Source organism: Athene cunicularia, assembly GCF_003259725.1.
Source record: "Athene cunicularia isolate RWA chromosome 4 unlocalized genomic scaffold, athCun1 chr4_part2, whole genome shotgun sequence".
NCBI classification, from domain to species: domain Eukaryota; kingdom Metazoa; phylum Chordata; class Aves; order Strigiformes; family Strigidae; genus Athene; species Athene cunicularia.
The window spans coordinates 835,226-858,854 of NW_020799099.1; positions in this window are offsets into that span (position 1 = coordinate 835,226).

Here is a 23,629-nt window from a genome sequence, read left to right on the forward strand (position 1 = left end):
GGGGGGGGGGGGGGGGCTGGTCTTTATAGCAGCAAAAATAGGAAGTTTGGGACAGATAAATAAGAGAGCTTTTGAGTAAGTGAAAGGTTCAAATATGGAATTTCCTTCCCCTCTGACTCAACTAAACATATACCCAAAGCAATATTCTTGTTGCTTTCAGTAGCAACTAGGTACAGCTGCAATATTTGTAACAAAACTCAAAAATAAATGTAAAGGAAATATGGAAACTACCAAAAAACCCAGGCATATTAATGATCTTGGCAAGAAACTCGCTGAGGTCAAAAATTCAGAAACACAGGAATCTACAGTAGGAGCACAGCTGTTTGTACTGCATCCTAAACAGCTCAGGGCATGCACTTCTGGATTACATTCTTCTCTAAAGAGATGTTTTACAGCCTCTTCCTAAAGTGGCAGTCAGCAATGATGATTTTTTGACAGTGATATGTGACCATCAAAACCAGTGCTTTCTGAAGGCAGTACTTCTAGGTACTATGTACCACAACAAGAATGGCAGGTTTATAGAAGAGAACATTGGGAACCACTGTACTGAAATATTGTGATACAAACTACAAATTTCCCTTGTTCAGGTTTGGGCAGGCACTTTTTGTACATACTCCAAGGAAAAATAGTCTGTAATGGACATGCGTATCTGTAATATATATATACACACACATATGTAAACCAATGCATGTATGTGGCATGCATATATGTTGTCTCCATTCCATCAGAAGGATGGTACTTCCCTAGCTTGTCAGATTGTCACGACCGCCCTACTTCACCTAGACAAAATTTTAAAAATTCTATGTATGACATATCATGTATGTTATTAGTATTGTTACTCATTTGTAAGGTCCTGATTACAAAGACAGAAAATCTCCATAACCAGACTCTGAAAAACAGCTTTTTAGGTAAGGATATTCCAAGTATTGTTATGGGAGCTTCCATCCGTTTTTTTTTTTGGTTAAGTGTCAGTTATATTCCACAAATATCCTATCTGGGGGCTTGAATCTTTGGGGAAATTGTCTTCATGACAACAATTTCCAATAAACAATCTAGTCTTGTTGTTCTGGTATGAATCCTCACTAATGAAGACAGACATTTCTTAAAGAATGAAAAAGAACAAATAGAGAGGAAAAAAAATCTTACTGTTTCTAGGGATAGAATATTTTATAGTATTTAATTTATTGAAAATGCTTATGCTTATTCTTTTGAAAAAAACAACTCTTTTTAATAAGGGAAAATTACAATATTTGATTATTATTATTATCACAGCCAATGGATTACTAAATGTTTCTGGCAACTACACAATCTGGTATCCAACGCACTGTACACTAAGACAGTAGTGTGTTGCCTTTTTAAGTACACACTAGGGACCACAATAAATGGCAGTGAAGAGCACGAGTGTTACTCACGGGAGGTAAATGAGTTATATGTGCACAGCCTGAAAGAACGAAGCAAAATTTTAGTAAAAATCTTTGAAGTACTATCAGATGAAAGAAGCAAAAACATTAAGTTTAGTGGCATAAATAAATGGAGAATAAATTATAAGTAAACTGGACTACATGGGAATCATAAAATTGTCCCAACTGTTTAAGTGAAAGTGATAAATGACACTGTATTTCCAGTGCTATTAGCATAGCCACAATATGTTTAAATACTTCAAAAGCGTATGTTTATTTTATCTATTCATTTTTAGAAATCAGAATTATAAAGCAATGTGAATCCAAAATAACCTTTTTTTTTTTCATTCTCTTATTCTTGGGAACTCATTTTGATTATTTCTCTTGAAATTAAGTCTGTAAATAACATATATTGCTTTTAGATGAATTGAAGAGTTGTTAGATCAGCCAGAAAAGTGGAAAATTGATTAACAATGCAATGTTATCAACTTCAGATCATCACCATTACCACTTCTGATGACCCCAGTAATTCTGACTTTAAATGTGATCACAGCATCTGTCTGTTCTGCCTGTTGTTTAGGATTTACATTAATCAAGGACCTCTTAAGGCTAGACTTTAGAATTTAGTCCACCAAAATAATCTCTAAAGTGTTTCTTTCTAGCCCCCATCATTACTGCTTGGTTTATGCCTGGAAGTATGAGGGTTTTTAACCCTAATTAATTTTATCCCATCTAACACAACTGCACTTATCATTACCTATGTAGACATTTAATCCCACTAAGCTCTTTACCTTCTTGATATCTCATGGCAATAATTTCCATAAGCTAATTATATATTGGGTAGAAAAATATTTCCTTCTAATCGCTGTCACTTCTCCCTACACAAACATCCCTTAACCTCCCACAGTCCCATAACCAATCTTCTGGCCCTCCATTGCTTGGTATTCAGACCCCCACCAATTCATCTGGCAAACCCCACCTTCTCTGGCTACTGTTTCTTCCAATTGACTGAGATTTGACCTCAGTAAAGACATCCAACACTTTCCTTTTCTAATTCAGTTCAACTCTAACATTTTCTTAATATCTAAACCAATTAGCCCTTTGTGTTTCCCAAAGCATTTTGATTTGCTGATTTTGTGTCATCATGCGCTCTCTCACCTTTTGATATGTCTAACACTATTTATTACCATCTGTCATATTCATCTGTCCTCTCCGTACCCCAAACCAAAATAATTTTGTGACTTCACCCATATATAATCCATTTCTTGAATTCCTTCTTCAGAAACTGATCTTCCCACAACCAGGCTGTTTATTTATCCCATAATTTCCTGTGTTTATTGTCTTTTCTTATCTTCACCTAATGATTTTTCAGACAAACTTTTCAATAAGGTATTATATTTACATAATAGTTTGTGACTGAATTCTGAACTACGAAGAAGGAAAGCAAAGGAAAAACAAAACTGATACAATGGACAGAGAGTTGCTATTGACCCTACCAAGATTACCAAAGTATTGGAAAGTAGAAACTGGAAGAACTTCATGTTTAGTGCACAACAGTCCCAGTTAGGCTTAATTGAGGATAAAGTTTCTAGTTTCTGATTTTCAACCAGTATAAATTTTCATTTATGTGGGAAAGGAAAAGAACCAATCCTCACATCGCTATTAGTCCAAACCTAACTCTTCATTGGATGGGTCTCAAAATTATTCTGTTAAAATTGCAAGTGCCAGGCCTAACAGCTCCAGCTGACAAAATCCTTTCCTCTGTCCTGAAAATGTTATGTATACATCTGGCCTCTTTGCTTTTCAAAACAGACTTCATTGTTTCTATTGTCCTCTTCCTCTTTCAACTGATCAGTCTCAATAATTAAAACTGAACCATAACACTCAGTACACATTACTGGAAAAGAATATGGTTGTGGCAAGAAAAAAGATCAAGAAGAAACCAGAGCCTGACTAATGTGAAGGTGATATCCAAGAACAGTAGACCATAAAAGGAAGACCTAAGTGATTCTGTCATCCAAGCAAGCAAGTCACAACAGACAACTGTGGTCAAAGAGCAGCACAAACTAACCACACATAATTCTCTAACATTGATTTCCTCAAAACACTGCTAGCAGAATCCAACCATCGGAGTCTTTATGTGTTGTTCATACACAACTCATTTCTTCTTTACTTTCATTAGGAAATATTTTAAACTGATACTAACAGCATGTGAGACTTCTTTTTTTTAAAGTTTTAGATCATACTTTTAAAAACTGACATTCTCTCTGATGGCAAGATGCTAATCAAAAAAGAAATCTACTTTCTTTTGTCATCTAATTTGTCAGGATGACACATCAAGTTAGTAATTTTTAAATGACACTTGATTGAAATATCATATTATAGGCACGTTATAATTAAATAATTTATGTGCAAATGGGGCCTATACAAGTAGACTAAAAGCCGTGACTATAATCACAGCTAAGTTTCCTTGATAGAGACACATCATCCTAGCAAATGTTTTCACACACATCCCTGAAATGCTAATTTATTTTTTTGTCTTTTTACACACGTTTGATGACTCTCTTTTCATCAAGAAATCCACAGTTTAAATTAAGAAAGCACTGTAACAGAATTACCTTTCTAATTTTAAAGATTTCATTTTGCCTTCAGGACACATGAGCAAATAAGAAACATCTTGAATAAAGAGTATAATTTACTTTGGTTAATTTAACAAAATCCTGAAGGCCCATGATGTTCTGTATTACCAGCAGGTAAATCTTCTGTGAGCCACAGTAAAATATTTTGCATCAACAAAGCTGGACCCCATAATCAAATAATGGATTAACTGAGATATATTTAAAAGTCTATGTGCACAGTATAACCAGCTATAGATGGTCTTTGCTGAGCTGTGTAGGCTTTAATACAACTTTGTCTGGCCACTTACTAAAATGTAATTCTCTATCTTGTCACAATTGTCTGTGTGTGTCAGTTATAGAATTCAAATTACATCTGAATAATATACAAAGAAAAATTTTTTCTTAACTGAACAAGTTAAAGGGTTTTTAAAATTATTATTAATTATTTTAAAGCAGAATTTATGCTTTATATCTGTAATAAGAGAGATCATTTTTTGTATATGAGCATATCAACTCTGGCTTACAGAAGATTTGATTTTATCATGACTACTACTATGCAGGTTGGGACAGTCAGTGGTATAGCACTTCAGAAGTGACATGATGGTTACTAAGCTGTACCTTGTGAATGGTTATCAGAATAGCATTAAAAAGCCAAAGTACAGAACCACTCAGCATTGCTGATCCTTGTACCAGATATTGATATTTTATTTTATTTAAATTCAATACTGAAAGTTCAGCTGTGATAACTTTCCCTGCTCAGTACAATGGAACTGACCTTCAAGAAACATCACCCAAGAAAAGAAAAGGAAATCTGTCATTCTTAGACAAGAAAAGTCAAGCCTTATCCTTCTTGTATTTTACAGATGTGATCAGTTGTTCAAATGCAGACTCTAAATTACTTAGCAAAAGTAGTCACAAAAATCAGTCACACCTATAGGTAAAAATCAAAACTGTAAAACCAGCCAGTACATGAATCTAGAGTGATCTTTGTGTACAAAAACGGTTTTGTCATGAGCATCTCCAGGATGGGAATTATGGGCCAAATGTAAACACTTTCATTATCAGATACTATTATGTCTACAGCAACAAGCTGTATATAATCTATATAATATACACATATATAATCCATGCAGATTGTACCCCAAAAGCTACACTTACTTTCCAGATTTTCACCAAAATATTCCTGTCAATTCAAAAATATCACGGGTGACATGTCCCTTGAAAGCAGCCTAGACAGCCACTTGAACTTATTGTTTTCTCTTTGCAAAGAAGTATATACAAGGTTATTTTCTACAGTAGATTCTATATTATATTAAGCTCATTGCAAAGATAAATCATTAATACAAGCAATTCCTAACATTCTTTAAAGCAACCTAGAAGATTAAAATGCTCTATCTCTGATGATATGGGGTTTTCAGATTTATCATTGCCATAGATGTGCAGCCTCTGCAAGTGAAGAGATATATTTGCTGAGGAGAAAGAAACAGCCCCTTTCCAGGGGACTGATTTCTTTTTGAGAGGATAAACCATTTATGATAGACACAGTTCCTTGTATTTGAAGAAAAAACAAAAACCAGCAGCTTACAAAATGAGATTTTGGAATAATTTGCCACAGTCCATCCAAATAGCCAAGGTCATTAACAAAACAGGTCATTAAGCTTTTATGAAAGAAGCTATTACTGAGCTTTCTTCACTGAGTTATTGTCCATGGAATCACAGTTTATTCCCCTAGTTTACAGAATCCAGATAAAAATTCTTCAGCAGAGATGGGAAATCCAAGCCCACAACCAGCCTAAAACTTATTATAGCTCCCCATAGTTGTGTGTGTCTTCCTTCTTGACCAACCTGGTTTTTAACTTATATCAAAAGCTATTTTGACCATCCTTTTTATTTTTAATGTTTTCATTTAAAACCTCTTTATCAGGTCTGACATAAACCTGCACTATTTAGCATATGAAACTCTCAGTCACTAATATACTGCCCCCTCATAAAAAGGATATTATTAGAAATCTCTAAAAAACTTTGAGTGTTAACATTGCAGGGGCTAAAGAAAGCATGTATTTAACAAGTAAAACACCTCAAAAATATTTCAGTGCATAATTCTGAACAATTACTTTGATGTTGATTTTAGTTTAGCTTCAGCTAAAAATTCCATGCAAAGGTCAAAACACTGTGAAGTGTATCATCTATTAAATTCTAGAACACAAATTCTACAATTTTAGTTTTTCCTGTGTAAGCCCATCGATATCCATGGCACTAACCATAGACTGTAATACTACTGAATTAAGTGATGGCCAAAGCAGAGTAGTTTTTATGGAACACTTAAATTTTTGATGGACTGTACTGATCTTATCTCAATTAAATAATATTGTATATTTTAAAGGGCTGTCAGCGATTTGACTTAAACATAAATATTGCTACAGCAACAGACTAACAAGAACTACAGTCCAGTCTTTAAAAACAGTAAATTAGTTTTAAACATAAAGTTAAAACATGGCAGTCTGTAGTAGCTCAGTTTCAAAACAATAAACCATCTGCCTCATTAAATCATCAAGAGCACTTATCCTTTCCTTCCTCTTGGCTAAATCTGTTCTCCTCAAAACCGTTGAGCTGTAGCCAGGCCTAATTCACTGTCCTTTCAAGAGCTGTTCTTCCTCTGAATAGCTAAGCATCATCAGCTTGTTCGCTCTCTTAATAACTGCTACCCTTCCCTTGTAGCTGGAATAGAGAATTTCTTTATTAGTTTCATCCTCAGGAAGGTGAATACCATATGTAGAGAGTAGCAAGGGAAAGTGGTGGATACTCTAATTGCCCCACTTACCTGCTCCTGCCAGAAAATATTAATCTTCACAAGAAATAAGAAATACTATCAGGGATTCTTTGTCCTAACAGAGATTAGTGAGCGTCTCCCCTCAATAAATGTATCTTTTCCAGTTAGGTCAATCAAAACATTATTTGTATTCCCTTGTGAAAACCTGAGCAAACATACACAAATATCTCACCTTATAGACAGTAATATGGATTTTTTTTTTTAAACCAGAAACAGATCTGCTATGTAATCAAGATCTTATAGCAGAATGAAGAGACTGATCAGACAAATATTTGACAGAAAAATTAAAAATATATCATATTTTTCTCCTGCAATAGAATGACTTGATTACACTACAACGCATGGCCTACAATAAGTCAAACAAGTCCCGTAGTGGTAAATCCTATCCAGAATCTGTGAACAGAATAACAAAAAGCTCAGTCTTTTAATCAATACCATCAAAATAACAGAACACGGGCTGAAACTATCAATGGCAGTAGGATAAAAGCATAACAATTATCAGAGGCAGCCAGAAAGGTTTAGAAGAGAGTTCCACAGGGAAAAAAAATCTGCAGAGAGCCTTTGGATTTTGTGGAGAACCACCTAATTTCATGCAAATCCCAGAGAGCATTTCTGGAAAAAGCTGTAGAAGTCACATGGCCCATGCTTTGCTTGACAGCAGACACTGCTTGCCTGTTCATGACAGATCTTGACGAACAGCTGCTCAGAAACTTCCAAAGCCAGTGATTCCTTCATCTCGTTGGACAATCTACAGCAGTGCGTAACTATCTTCACCAGCAGAAAGTTTAGATTTGTTTTCAGAAGCATGCCTGCATGCCCCAAGTGGATGAAAGAGGTAATGGGACGATCTCCTCAGCACTGAGTGAAGAAAACAGCTTAATCTAGATGATGTTTTTTATACATGCAAATATGATGTTTTCAATTCCTTCAGTAACATAATACCGGTGATACACACTCAGACTGTAATTCACTCTAACCCCTGTATTCTGAGGAAATATTGACTGGTTAATGCTGTCAGCATAGCATTTGTCAGCAGGATGCAATTCAAAAGGGGGGAAAAAACCATAGTGAAAAAACTCAACCAACCCTGTTGAGCCAAATTTCCTTGTTCTAGTCTCAAAAATAACTGTAGACCTACCAGGTTTGGCATCATGAGCAAATAGGAGAAAAGTGCTTTCAATGCCAACACAGGAGTCATTAATAAAACACTGAAGGGAATCTGACTCAGGATAGTTCCCACCCTATACAATGCACACCACCAATCTGGCAATGCACCACTCAAACTAACTTCAGAAGTTTTATTTTGTTTAATGAGAAAAATGCTGTTTAAATATCTCCCCTGGCTCAGAGACAGCAGAGGCTTTTTTTGAGGACTTAATCAAAATAGGAGATGTCATCAGTTCTTCCTTTATCCTTCATGCTGCAGAAAAGTAATACTGGAAATCCTGACCACTTTTGAAGACCATGACCATTGCCATCGATTCAGAGTTCTGTACGTGATCTTTATTCTAAACGTTTTCTCCCAAATATTGCTGTTTTAATCAGAAAATTTACAGATGTATTTTATTCTAGAAGAGTTCATCTTCTACAGACACTCCCTTCCCTCCCTCTCCCCATTTATAATAACTATTATGCCATTTTGTTACATAGTAGTCCTTCCCTCCTGATAATTCCAGTTCCTTTTTTCATGACAGTGATAGATGCATCTGATAAGTCATAGAAAAGTAAACTTGACAACATTTTCTGCTTGCAACTCAATTTCCAATCTGTTTCTACATTGACTCTTTTGCTCCAGTTAACAAAAAAATGATGTCTCTGAGCTCATATCAATTTTAATATTTACAACCTGTCAAAATGATTCACATTCCTCACTGAAGTCTTAGCTCAGGTGTTTCATTGATCAGGTCCCAAATCCCTTTCTTTAATATGAGCCTTAAATCAATCTCTTAGACTTAGCAACATCCCTCACAGAAGGTAAAAAGACATTTTTAGTACAGATAAAAGCGAAAGCAAAAGACCTAATTCCTATTTAGTTAAGCACTGATCAACGACAACATTTTCCTGAAGTTTCAAGAGACCTTATAAAAACAATCAGCTTGCAGCAAAAGGAAATACTGTGACAAGAAGGTCTCTGTTGTTCAGCATCAGTGTCAGGTTCCATCTTCCCTTGTGAGCCTGTGCCCCAGCTGGAGCTCCTCCTGAATGCTCCCGAGGGCGAGACCTCAGTGCCACACAGATTCATATAGCCTGTTTATGCTTCCCCATCTCTGTGCTTCCAGTTTGCTGACAGAAGAAGCAAAGGCAAGTGCAAGTCCCAATCCCTTTCCATGAGAAAAGATCTCAATGGTACCAGATAGGGCTGCTCAGATTCAGAAATAAAATATGTCTTCAGAAATCAAATAGCATGTACGGTTGGTGAGAAAACAGAAAATTTCATACCAGTGATTTAAAAGAAATAAATCTTTCTACAAGCCTTCTTACAGCTTTCTACTCCATTTCAAACTGTGAAGGATCCAAGCTGAAGACCGAAAACACGACTTTCCAGTCCTGAGGGATTCTGCCTGCCTTGAGATAAGCAGTCCTACAGGACAAGTGCTAAAAGTTACATGTAGCTGTGAACTGAATGTCAATGAGAAATACAAGAAAAAAAAGTGATTTTATGTTTCCATTAATTTACTTGCTCCTTACAATCAGCCTTATTTTATTATAATAACCAGATAAACACACATATGTGTTTCATTAAGTTCAGAAGGAAGGCCAGCCACCCAAATCTCACAATTCATCAGGTAAGGTCTTCCATATTGAAATGACCTCAGAGGTTTTATAGGGCCTTGAGCATCACAGCTGCATTAAATATCCTCAAGCTCTTAAATCTTATCCTTCAGACAATATAGTTAGGCCAATTTCACATTTAATTTCTCACTCTTATAAAGTTTGACTTTTCCACCTCAGCATACCTTAAAAATTGAAGACATTCTTTGCAATAATAAAATAACTTCTTTCAAGGATATGAGAGATAATTTGATGATCATTCTTTAAAGCAGGAGGTTAAACCTTTTTACTGTGAAGTTGATGGCATAAATTATATCAATATATAAATGTTCTACAGCAGCTTTAATATAATTTTGTAACACTGACTTCTCCCAGTTGGTCTGAAACTACGATGAGGTAAATCTCAAGGTCAGAATCTGGTAGTAGCATCTGTCTCTTCTTTCAGTCATTACCAAGGAAGAACCTTCAAACTGATTTTTACAACAGTCATTTAAGGGTTAGGCTTAGTTTGAGGTCGTATCCAGTAATTTTTGGTTTATTTTAGTAAAATGTATCTTTATGGTGTTAAAAATAATGACTCCCAGTTCCAGACCATGATGGATAAGGATTCATTTGAGTTTGACATTTAAATGTCATGTACTATGTGCTTACATCTCTGGGTTTTTTTTTTTCTAAAATGAAAGACAAATATTTTCTTGTTCCGTGAATATAAAACAAGAACAGTGATAAGATCTGTTTTGCAAACACATCTGGGTGAGCATGCCTCTTCTCTGCGTAATTCTTTCAATACATCTACTCACATGAAAAAGCTGTTCACGTGGGTGTGCAGTGAGTTTTTGTTAAATATGATTTCAAGATCTGGGGACTGAAGAAGTTGGCATCAAGTGGCCTGAGACTTGTAATAAAATGGTGGAAGCTGGTGATACAAAGGCAGAGCAAAGGCATTCCAGATTGATTAATAGATTCCTGAATTTGCAGCTGTTAGGGCAGACACATTTCTTCTGGCTTCCTGCAGTTCTTAATCAAGCTAAGCATCAGCAAGAGGCACATTTGCAAAAGCATTCTAAAAACTTGAATATATAAAATGATGCACTTGTGTTTTTATACATGCACTGGTAACTATCTTTTAGTAACCAGGGAACTGCATGCCCACTCCCTGTATGATTGCATAGATGCTGTTTAGATGTCTCCTGTGGAGATTTGTTATCCAGTAATACGGATTTTTACCATTTCCCAGAAGTTTTACTAAAAAAAAAATATAAAAAAAATCATTAAATGATTGTTCTATATCCTCTTGCTGTCACTCTTTTTTTTCCATTTCCCCCACCCTCTGAGCTGTTCACCACTATAAAAGAGGTAGTTACAAGTTTCAGAAGTATATAAAAGTGGCTGAAAGTTGAAAACTTTCTTTCCTTACCTTTCTTTGATTGAAAAACGTTTGGGTTCTGTGTTTCTAAACTTAAAATCAAAACTACTCCCTTGATGTGTCTTTTATGACATGTTTCACCCCAGAGCAAACACTTGCACTGCTAGAAACAGGGGATTGTAATGGAAATAGCAACAAACCTCTGAAGTGCAGCAGTGCTATCAGGCACAATTACAATTGGGTTAGGTTTGAACTGGGAGATCCCATCTTCAATTTATCTATAAACTTTAAACGTGGTGTCATGTTTACAAAGATGGTGAAAAGATAAATTCAAGCTGCAGTGCAAACTAACAGGCAACATTATAGATGTACTCTTAAGACAAAGCCGAAAAGAAAAATCATATCAAAATCTAGTGTGAAAAAAGCACCAATGATAATTACAATGAAGCAGCTTTACTAGCAGCAGCATGCTCAGACATACAAAAACATGGAGCAGTGTTTGATCATGAGATATTAAAAAAGGATAAAAGAGAGAAAAAAGGATAAAAAGGGTAGGTTTGCATTTGCCTTTAGGAGATATGAGTCTTCAAAACTTTTCAGTATTTTAAAATCCTCATATTAACTACAGATACAGCTTTAACAAAAGGAAGTTGGACTAACATTCCATCACAAAACTGGGATATATATTTTAACATTCTTTAAGCATGGCAAGTGTTAGCTGAGAAACTTTGTGTAAGTACTAATTTATGCTTTATGTCAATATTAAGGATTTTTTTCAACATATAAGTTACTACAGAAGGACCATATACATAGTTACCCTTCTCACACTTAAGCTCTGTATAATGAAGTCAAAACTTTGCTTTGATGCATCAAAGTCCATACCAGTTTATTCTACATGACACAATACTTGCAGCGATAAAATCTTAGTGAGGAGAGAAAAACAAGCAAGCAAACTCACAGACATTTTTCCTAAAAGACTAAGAATTTAGTGCTAGCCCTTAAAATGAGACCACCTTACCATAGCCTTCACTGAAGCCAGAACCGCATTTCTGGGTTTGCTTTGCACTCAGTAATTTAAAAGGATTCTTGCCTGTCATATATGTTGAATCCATCCCACAACACAAAGCACCTCTTTAGATGATTTAACATATGAATAAAGTTATTAGAATAACTCAAAAACATATTTTGCAGCAATAAGATATTAAAGTGTAGACCAGTATTTCTTGCTATCAACTTTTACTGAAACTTCACCAGCTAAAATATAGATGTAGCAGTGAAATACAATCCTCTCTTCATTCAAAATACCGTAAAAATTCACCTGTTCTGTAAAGCTCATGTCTGCTCACTCACTGGTAGGAATTGACAGCACATTCATTGTAATAATTCACACTAAGTACATAAAATAAAATAAAATAAAATAAAATAAAATAAAATAAAATAAAATAAAATAAAATAAAATAAAATAAAATAAGAAAGATCTACTCTAACCATGATCTTTCAGGATTTTTGAGGAACTTCTGCTGAGTATTTAGAAGCTTCAATTCCTATCTGATTCAGTATATGTGTATGGGAGAATGCAAGAAAAAACAAGGTCACTAATAGGCAGCTAGGCAACATCTAAACTAAAAATCTCTTTATGTACATTTTGTTTTGGTCTCAGAGGAAACCAGCACTGTTTTGATGACCCTTACCTATTCCTGCATTAGAGCAAAGCAGACAAATAGTTAGTGTTGTTGCACCAGTTTTCACTACCTGCTGATACAGACAATGCCATTAACTAATTAAAAAAAAAAATCTGCACTGCTTTATTAAGACCAGAAAACTATTTACAGAAAAAAATAATAGGTGTGCACACTTACCCACACATAAGTGCATAGGTATGTACATCTGGTATGCACAGGTAACAGTAACTGCTTAATTCTTTTCGTTTAATCCTATCACACTAATAACATTCATCACTGACTCTAGTCAAATTCAAATCACAAGTACCTTACAAGACTAATTTATAGTCTCAAGTGTTCTCTGAAATCCTCGGTGAATAATCTTTACTGTTCTGGTTAGTGAAAGGTAAAAGACAGATTTTAGTTACATAGAGCAACTGTGAAATTATTTCATTTTTCCATTAGGAAAGCATCTTTAGATTTTTTTATGATTGAAATTTTTTTTTGTTTCTGTCTTAAAACCAGAATTAAGTGAACAACTTACTCTTTTTTAAAACCACTATTAAAGGCTGTTTCCGCAGAATAAATAAATTATATACCTGCCATACAATACAACATGCACATGTTCCAAGCTCTTTGACACATTGTGATTTAAAATTTTGGTCACAATGCGACAGCTGAGGAGATTTCACAATAACCATTGGACACATCACCTTCTCATCTTCTCCAGGAGTGGTAGTGGAGCTTCCAAAATTATTAATGAATAATAAATATTTTTACTTTTACCTTACACAAGTTTGGTGCAACCATCGGGTCTCTCATGGTTTTTTTTTTTTAGGCTATTTGGCAAAAATCTTCACATCTTTAAGTTGCAGCTCAAATAATGTAAACTAGATATTGTTGCATTACCTAACTTTCAACAACGTAGTTTTCAGGAATGAAAACTATAAATATTTAATAGCATTTATAGAAGTCTAAATATTTAGTATATATTTTCCAAATGACATTACATTCCACCCTGGATTTAGAAGAAAATTAAAAAAAATCTTCATTTTGATCAGAAAAACTCAAATAAGTGTATTACCTGAAAACATTTCCTACGTTACTCTGAAGTGGAAGTATGTCTGACTAGTACATGGAGTTCTCCACATATGACACAGAACTTGTTAAGATGCTCCCCACTAGAGAGTGGTTACATTTATCACTATTCTCAAGAGCCATTATCATCTGTTTAATAGCAAGAACTCAAGTCAGAAGAGATGAAAGTGGTAAGAAATACATGGAAGGGCTGTTGGGTCCTCCAGTCTTTTAAGCCTCTTTCCCAGCCTAAAATAAATTCTTCCTTATTGTTGGTGTTAAAAAAGCTGATTGCTCTTTCGGCAGAGATCCCATTTCAGGGCATACTATTCTGAAGTTTACTTTTAATAAGGTTTAGACTGTCTCACCGTAGTAGGGAGGCAATCCCTGATGTGACCACTCAAGGTTAGAATTTCAAAAATCTTCATTAAAAAATTTCCTGTTTTACCATACTGATTCATGGTACACTGCCTTTACTAATTAAATTAATAGCTACACTTGCTTACTAAAGAGATTAACTTCTGCATTGCCCTCACTAGACGGGTTAGTTGCTAGGCAGCTCTCACTGGAGATTTGGCACTATGTTCTTATCTCTGAGGACAAAGGCTGCTATGCATCTTTCACTAGGAGAATGAATGCTACACTGCTCTCACTAAGAGCATTCATCTCTGGCTTTATATCTCAATTGCTCTCCTTTAATTATTTTAATCTCTTGGTGCATTCTAGTGTTGCAAGTTATTTAATCTGGAGTATATTTTGACTTGTGTGCTATGGAATTGCTTCCATTTTTTTCCTCCCTTGTCAGCTGACAACCTCAAAAATTTATTCCAAGTCACATGTGAAGGGCTTGCACACCAGAGCATGCCATGCCTGCTGCTGCAGTAATATTCAGCTTGGTATTTAAGCCCTTCTCAATATTTTTCTATCCACTGAACTGTTCATGGACAAATATTTGTTTGTTTACTTTGTTCATTTTATTCTATACTTTGGTTCATATCTAGGAAGTCATACCTTTTTTTTAACAGCCTCATTGTGCCAAATGCTTAGTCAATACAAGCAGCACAATTCCCTTGACTTTGCTGAGGATGTGATTTATGCCACCAACAGTCTGATCTTTTCTACCAAGCAGCTGGACCTCCAAGTATCCAGATATGGGTGTACTAACTCCCTTTGCGGCACCCAGATGACTTCCAAAGAGTAAGATGCCAGTGTTGTTTTCTCACTGACAATCTGGCCTATTCGTTTTAGTGAATACAGCCCACATCTTTGTGCCATATCAACAGCTGGGCAAAATCAGCTTAGCTCCACAGATCTCAGCAAAACGGAAGACAAAGCTCCTAATCTCCAAAACAAACCAACCCAAAACTAAGGACTGGTAAAACCTTTAGGCTTAAACTGCAACTGGAATTCATTCCTGGACCAACTCTGTCACATGTTCTTGATGAAACAACACAGATCTTAAAAGCGATGTGTATATCAGTGTTACTCAGAAGACGCTTCCCGTGGCTCTACTTGTAAAATGGCATAGTGATTACAGAATGGGAGGAAACAAATTGCAGCTGAAAAATATAGTTCTTTTTTTGCAGTTGACTTTTAAGTTAACTGAAGACTGATTTTAAAATGTATTCTTTAATTGATTTGCAATTTTTGTATAATCATGTCATGCAAATTTACTCCAACCGGTGTTTTGTTATTTTGATTTTTGTCATGCAGCTCATTTTATCTGAGTACTCACTACCCTCTGGATGTTACTCATGTAATAGAATTATTTCGGAAACCACCACTTGACTAAATGGCCCAAACTCTAGAGAGATTGAGACCCAAAAAAATTAATAAAATATCTGTACAAATTCAAATTCCCTTATTCAATAAAGAAATAATATAATTTATATACTTTATAATGAATATGTGAGCACAGTCAAGTTGAAACATTTTTATAAATAATTTGCCTACCCTTTTGCCCAGTTGTGAGAATTGGCAAGGTTTCTTGCAAATATGTAGTCAAAATCTCTCAGCAGCACTGCATTTTTTTCCCAAAATAAACAAATTGTCTTATCCTGCCTATGGATAATACAAGAAAGAAGAAATACAACAGAGGCAGTCGGTCAGTTCTGCCTTTGAGAAGGCAAAAATATCTTAAGGCTAGGATGAAACAAACAAAATAAAAAAGTAGTGATAGTACTTCACAAGGTGAAAAGAAAAAATTTAGAAAGGAAGATCATGGTAATGTTGACTTCATAAGAACAATACATCATGCTTTTTTTAAAAAAACAAAGGTTAAATAATGATATTAGATGCCGTCAAGGATTTAGATCTTTTTTTAGTGTTCAAGGAATTGGGATTCAAAAAGAAATTTAAAAAAATAAAACTGTCATTTTTTTTTTCTGTAAATATCAAACTGATGACTGCTCAGAGAAAAACATAAGGTAACCACCTTGCTTGAAGGTACCTTTATTTCTTATAATATGTCAGCTTCTTTTGACATTTCCTGGAAAAATACTGAATATTCAAAAATTTGCCTGAAAATTTACCTCTTCTAGGACATCAATTTGAAGGATAGTCTGTTAATGATGCATTAGTTACTGGGAGATGTTTGAGACCGACATACATAATTTATACTGTAAAGTCACACATGAAAATAATTTTTTTAAAACTCTTTTATTAACACATTAAAAAGTGCTTTAGAAAGATGTGCAAATATATACAGAGTATACACTACAGTTTTAAGACTCAAGGAAAAGTATTGTTATTTCTATGAATCCCAAGCATTCAGGTTACAAATTCTGAGAATAATGCACTAAATAACAAATGGCATGTTCTGCTGTCAACATAATCAAATATCAGCAAAGTGTATGATTTATGTATGATAAGCATCTGACTATTATAATGATGGTAATTGTAATATAATCCAGCAGTATACTGATTCTCCACAGATTAGTATGGCCTTTCAATCCTCTCCTTTTTGACTGTTGATTGTTTTTTTCTACATGTAAGCACATCCATATACATAGGCTTTGCTACTTAAGAGTTGCAGCTGTGACCAAAAAAAAAAAAAAAAAAAAAAAAAGTCAACAACTGAACAAACCAGAATTCTTAACTTTCACCTTGGTTATACAACAAAACAGTTTAGAGACATACAGCTGCCTCAAAACTTATAGAAAGTTGTACAATGGATGGTGCATAATGAAGCGTTTAGAATTTGGTATGATAGAACTGGTATAAGTTTTTACTTTCAAAGAAAACACTTTGAAAAGTAGCAGACAACAGATTCTCTCACCAACTTTTTGTAACTCTTTTTTTAAGGAACCCTTTTGATTGCTTATTTCTCCCCAAAAGACTTTTCCCCAGAGCTGAAAGTTTTGAGCACAGTGACAAAGCTTGGAAGCTGAAGGAGCTGGAGCAGAAGTCCCCCAAAGACCACTGAAAGCGATTCCTCAATATCTGATCAGGGAAATTTACTTTATGACTGGCTCACTGCTTATGGAGAAACTATAAACTGTTTTAAGGTTGAGAAATAATGAAAAGTTCGTGTTCCAAATAGATGAGAAAAGAGGGAACATTAAAAGAAATGCTCTGTGGTATTGGGAAATTGCTGTTTGCTCTATCCCCAAAACCTCTCATGGCTATCTAAGAACTTGATAATTTGCAATTTATCTCTCTTTTTCTTTTTTTTTTTTTAAATTTGTTTCAGAATTAAAAACCCCTTTATATTTAAATTAGATCTGACACTAGCACACAGAAAGTATTCTATTTTATACATAAACAGATTTAATTATCACACAAGCAGACACAAAGAAAGCATTCTCTAGCATGCATGAAAGAAGAACACATTGCTCCTTTCCAAAACCAAAAGTCTTCACAGCACTATCAACCTCAAAATATTTCCGGACTTCAAAATCAAGGAACTAACTGCTAGCATGTTTTCTGTAGCTAAGAACATCTCCTATAGTTTTCTCTTTTAAGAGGAATACCAATAATGACAACATCCAACATCCATGGAGAGATATGGTGTACAAGAAAAAATTTCAAGTAGTATCAACCAACATACTTTATGTGAAACAAGTTAGTTATTGAGATTTTTTTTTTTTTTTTTTTTTTTTTTTTTTTTTTTTTTTTTTTGAAGGGAGGTTACAGGCACCAAGGTGAAAATGTTAGAAAGATGCAGAGGAAGCACACCCTAGATACAGAGTGAGAGAGAATGTGCTTTAACATTCAGCAGAACAATTAAGTCAATAGGAATAGCATCCAAAAATGTCCTTCATACATCAACTGACAAAAGAAAAAAGTTGTGTAATTTCTACTACCTTCAGCAGAAAACTTGGAGAGATTACTGTGAGTCCACTGGCATGTTATGAGTCTGCCTGCTATAACAGCAATTGAGTTAGAGTTTTGTGTGTATTTCTACACAGATATTTAGAGAGTGCTGTTTCTGACTTCGTGTGCTGATCTCAGTCTGTGAGCCTGAGAAGAGTTATCATTGACGCCGTTCAAGCCAATGGCAAGTAGATAGCCAAGATTTTCTCTGTTCTCCCCCTATTGCCTATCTTCACCCCAAGTCACTGCTGACATCATTCAGATGTTTAATGGCTAGAGATTTTGGAATAGACACATTAGACTTTAAAACTTGCACTGAGATCAGATGATTATACACTTTTAAGTACATTATGCAGGACAAGTTTGCTACATCTAACATGTCAGAACTGTATTTTATAACACTTCCTGAAAGATTGGGCATATGCTATCGTTTTAAGATTATGTATAGTGCTTCATAAATCAAATGTCTGAGTGAAGCTTTGCTTATTCTCAGTAGTATACAAGCAGGTATTTTTGTAATGATATTTTACCAAATGTATCTGAACATCCTGCTGACACAGTATTTCAAGGGAGTCCAGTGAGGCAAACAATGTGACAGCAAAAAGAATGTGGAATATATGTCAAAGCAAATAATTGATGTAGCAGATAATAAAATCTAATGCAAATATAGCTTACACCAGGGGGAAGTAGCACGAGAGTGCCAGTCTCTCAAAATTAGTATGATTCAAGAAGTATATACAGTCAATGCACTATGCCATTCATGGCAAGTAATGAGCCATGATAATGTACTGTGATATATGAAGATATTTAGAAGACTCATAAGGGTTGTTTGGAGCAAGAATAGCTTTATAAACTGGCTTATACTGTCAGTTGAAATGATTCTGAATCTGAAACTTCTTTAGCATTATTATACTTGCAAGATTATTAGAAGAGAAGAAACCATCCTCATCAGTTGTTCTTGTTTAAATCTTAATCATGCAAGATTACGCAGACAGCGCTTTTGTTATAGGCGCTCCTGATATAAAGCAGACTGAATATAATTTTGGAAAAGCTTTCTCTATCTTCGTTATTGATGTTCAGAGTGAGAATCATATTTGGATCCATTGTTTTCAATTTTTGTTACAATGATTATTCACACAGGACTTGTATCCAACTCATGTCCCAAAACTCCCACAGCCTTTCCAGAATTATAGTATGTATATCTATCCTAGACAAAGAGATAATCATACTTTTTCCCCATCATACACTTTTGCCGCTACAGAAGCTACCAATACCATCTGATTCCCAGTCTCTACTAGTTACGATCATCATAGACAGACATCTTAATATGAGCAAGATCAATTTCTAGAATGGGAAGATAGAGCTCTAGAAAACCACAGAACTTTATAAACACACACAACCTGGATTCATAAAACTTTGATTCTCAAGTTTAGCAGTTTTACCACAACAAAAAGCAGATTCATTTCTATTGTTTGTATAATCATAGAAGGTAGTTTTAAATGTCTCCTATACTGGAAATTAGTAAAAATAAATATCTGAGAACTTTGGTGTTATCTTGTCTTCTTCCTGTCATTTTAACAGGGGTGAAACAAAAGGATGTTACAGGGGAAGCAACCATTTCTGAAAGACACCACCACTGAATGAACAAGAACATTCATACTCTTAACAGCAAGGACTTAAACAAATAGCATCTTTACAACAAAAAAGATATGCCCTATCTATAATGACAAAGAAATTGACAACTTCTTTATCCGCAATTCATACAAAACCTGCCCAGAGAATAGTGCCTGTTTAGTTACCAGCCTCCTGTGTTTAGCATGGAAATCATGATATTTGTAATATCATACATGTAATATCATACATGTAATAACTACTTGATTGTTGAAGAACAGGATAGACAAAATTTTCCAAACTGGGATTTTGATCAAAATAAAATATTTTTTTAAAAGTTTCAAATTTTCATTAAAGAAAGAAAAACATCCTCCAACTCTCAAACACCTATTCTGTCTGCTATCCTCTCTCTTTCCCCAAAAAATCATCTTTTAGAATTGTGCTGCAATGCACTCTGGGAGTCGTAAATTGTACATCAAAACCAACTTTTTTTTTTTTTTAAAATAACAGCCATGTTAATACATTGTTGCACTACAATATCTTAAAAAGAGCCCCTTGCCCAGAAGGGATGTGGAACAGCTGGTTCTCAGGTTCAACTAGGCATAACAGTAGCCCATGAATCCAGTTCAGACTACAGAAAACATTTTGCTTTTACTGTTATTACAGTTACCGTACATCATTCAAAAGCCTCAAAATAATGGCCAGCATACTAACTCAAAGGAAGTTATCCAAAAGAGATCGCAGTCTAGTGTATAGTGAAGTATGTGACTGTAAAGCAATAAAAAGGGAAAAGAGAACCAATGATGGGTTTCACATCAATCAGGTGAACAAATTTCTATACATGCTAGATTTGACACAACAAACCGATGTAATTCGAGGTCAATAAAAATATAGTGGGTTTTCAAACCAGAACATATATATTCTTTTATTTTCCTATATGCTTTCACTTACATTCTGCCATTTAAAGTACATTCTTCCAGTTAGACCATTTTCTTTATGACCCGACTGCTGCAAAATTTTACTAGTTATGAAAAAATCCTGTGGTTTAATAATTTTGTAAGTTTAGTAGGCAAGCAAATGCCAGAGAAACACCACCCATTCCTGTAATATCAAAAGCCTGGAAATAAATGCAATTGGGCCAAAAACATTTCAGAACTTACCTTCCTTAAACACTAAATTATGTGCAATCAACAGTAAAACTTCACTTCAAATCAGGAGTCAATTGTGTTGTTTACTCTGGTCCTGACATAAAGTTATTTTGCTATCAGCTGTTACAAGAAATTTGGAAGAAGAGATCACAAGTAAGACAGTGTATTCAGTCTCTACTATTTTTACAGCAAGACTTTAAAATTGATCCCTGAATCTAGATCTAAAAATTTCTAACTCAAAGAACCATTTCTCAACATGCCTAGGTCTGAAAGAATAAAACCAGTATGCCCTTTTTTTTTTCCACTCACAAGAAATGCCCCTCCTTAAAATTTTTTTATGAGAAGAATTATTCCTCTCAAATGCAAGCTCCATTATTCATAGAGCTCTAAGCAAAACCCCACTTAGAAGAATCCCCCAGTGTCAGTCAGTGGGAACTCTGCAAGATTTAAAAAAGCAGAATTTGACAATGAAATTCATCACCACTGTATTTTTTTCCCTTTGCTCACTGTTTTATGGTCATGCTACCAAAATTCTTATTTTAACATATTTTCACACAATTTTTAAAAAAAATGTGTTTTAGTAACTTAGTTTTAGATAAAAAAAGATTTAAACCAAAATAATTTGTTATAAAAGTTATTTTCAGATACACAATTTCTCATTGTATACCATTCTCAAAAATAACAACAGCAAGGAATTTCTCCCACTCCATTTAATGTTGCAGATGTCTCTGAGTCTCTTTATCCTAGGAAAGAGGTGAAATACTCTGTTAGTAAAATAAGAGCTTTTCTTCCCTGACGTTGATATATTTTATTTTCTGTTGAGATTCCTGAATCCAGTGTTATTTCTCACTACTTGCCTGCCTAAGAATTTAATTTTTAAAATAAATATGTTGAAAAGTCCAATCTAACATAATCATAAATGTTGAATTAACTTTATCTCAATATATGCCTTCTTTTTTACCTTGGCACTGAAAGGGAAAATAAAAACCCTCCAGATTTTCTTATAAATGAACAAATGTCACAGCTGCTTAGAAACAGTTACTCACATCTTTGCAAATAGTATTTTCTATGTACTTTGTGGACCATTAAGATGATCTAATTTATGAACTGAAGGGATTGCTATTCAGAAAGCTCGGTCCCTGTGCTATTGACAGTGCCAGAACACTCAATGTTAACTGGTGACTGAAGTCTCACAGTAACAAGTGACATTTCATTTAACCTTTTTAACTAAAATAGTTATCTCTGCAAATCACTCATGCCGTGCTGAAGCAAATCTTCACCTTGATACTGAAACCTAAGCCTACAAAATGACACGTCTGGCACTTTATGAATGATACCTCTAAGCCATACAATCTATAGAGAGTATCAAGTATGTGGCACTAATTCGCAACCAGTATGCACAGCCTGGTGACAGAGACAGCTAAACTCCATGACTTTCTTTTATACTAACATACGTGAAAACAGGGAAAAATCACCCTGAAAAAAAAAAAAAAAAAAAAAAAAAATTTAGGCAAAACCTGATAATACTAGAATTAGTTTGTGGTTTTTCCCATCCATAAAACTGAGATCAGAATCTACTTTAATCTTCCTTAGCTCTCTCTGATTTGAAGAGAGTATCAAACACTGAGTGCATGTTTATGAGAGAAGAACAAGGCTGGACTCCCTGCTCAGGGATCACACTTGTTTCATTTTAATTAAGGAATACTTTGCCCAAGTTCCCCAGGCTAATACAAGTCTAATTGAAGTCAATACTTAGTCCAATACGTTGCCATATGTGCAATCTAAATTCACATCTTAAGCTCACCTCAAGCAGATGAGAATACTGTGGATGGACCTAATAGAGCTTGCAAGGGGACATGAACAGTTCACATCCCTTGAGATATCCAACAACCAGCACCAGCAGACTGTGCTGGAAACTGAAAACAGAAGAAAGATATAGCATTAGAAGGAGTTAGTTGCAGTCAGTGAGTTCAATATGCACTTCTCTGGAAGAGGTGGGTTAACTCAGAGTGTTCACCTGCACCTACAGCAATGTATTTGTGTTAAGGCTTCCTTCTCCCCTTCCTCAACAAAGAAGCCCTAAAATCCTGAGTGCTGAGGGCATCCACTTCTGCATCTGGGCTTTTGGACAGGGAGAGGTAACTCCCTCTAACACACAAACCCCAGTAAATCAAGAATTACCAAAGTCTCTCCATTTTAAAGAAAAAAAAAAAAACCAACAACAACAAAAAAAAACCCACCAAAAACAAACACACACCAAAACACAAGGGAGGGGAGGAATCAGAGATGAGGAAGAGAAAGCATGGAAATTATGGATTTAACCCATCTGTAATTACAGCTGTTTACCAAAGGAGGGCTTTACCGTGCTTTGGGGAGACAGCCAAGAGAGAAGGCGATGAAGGTACAAATCTGAATTGGTTTCAAACTGCCAACCCTAGAATCTAATTCCAATTCAACAGTAGTTTAAACATTAGTAGAGATTGCCACCATCACTCACTAGCCTTAACCTCTGGAGCTTTCAAAAGAATAGACAGTGAAATCAATTAATTATTGGACTTTCAACCTTGGAGACCTGGGTACAAAAGGTGAGAACCAGTAGCTCAGAAGGTAGCTAATGAGACTGGTAGCCTATTTTTGGTCTTCAGTGTGCTCTAATGTACCTCACACGTTCCTGGACTTCTCTACATTTTTCTTGTTGGGTTTCCCCTCCCCTCCCCTCCATCCAACTTAAAGTGAAAATTCAATTGGTCAGGAATGTCTGACATCTAAGCCTATTTATGTGGGATGCTCATGGCTGTCAGCAATGTTGGAGCAATGTCAGTACCAATTATG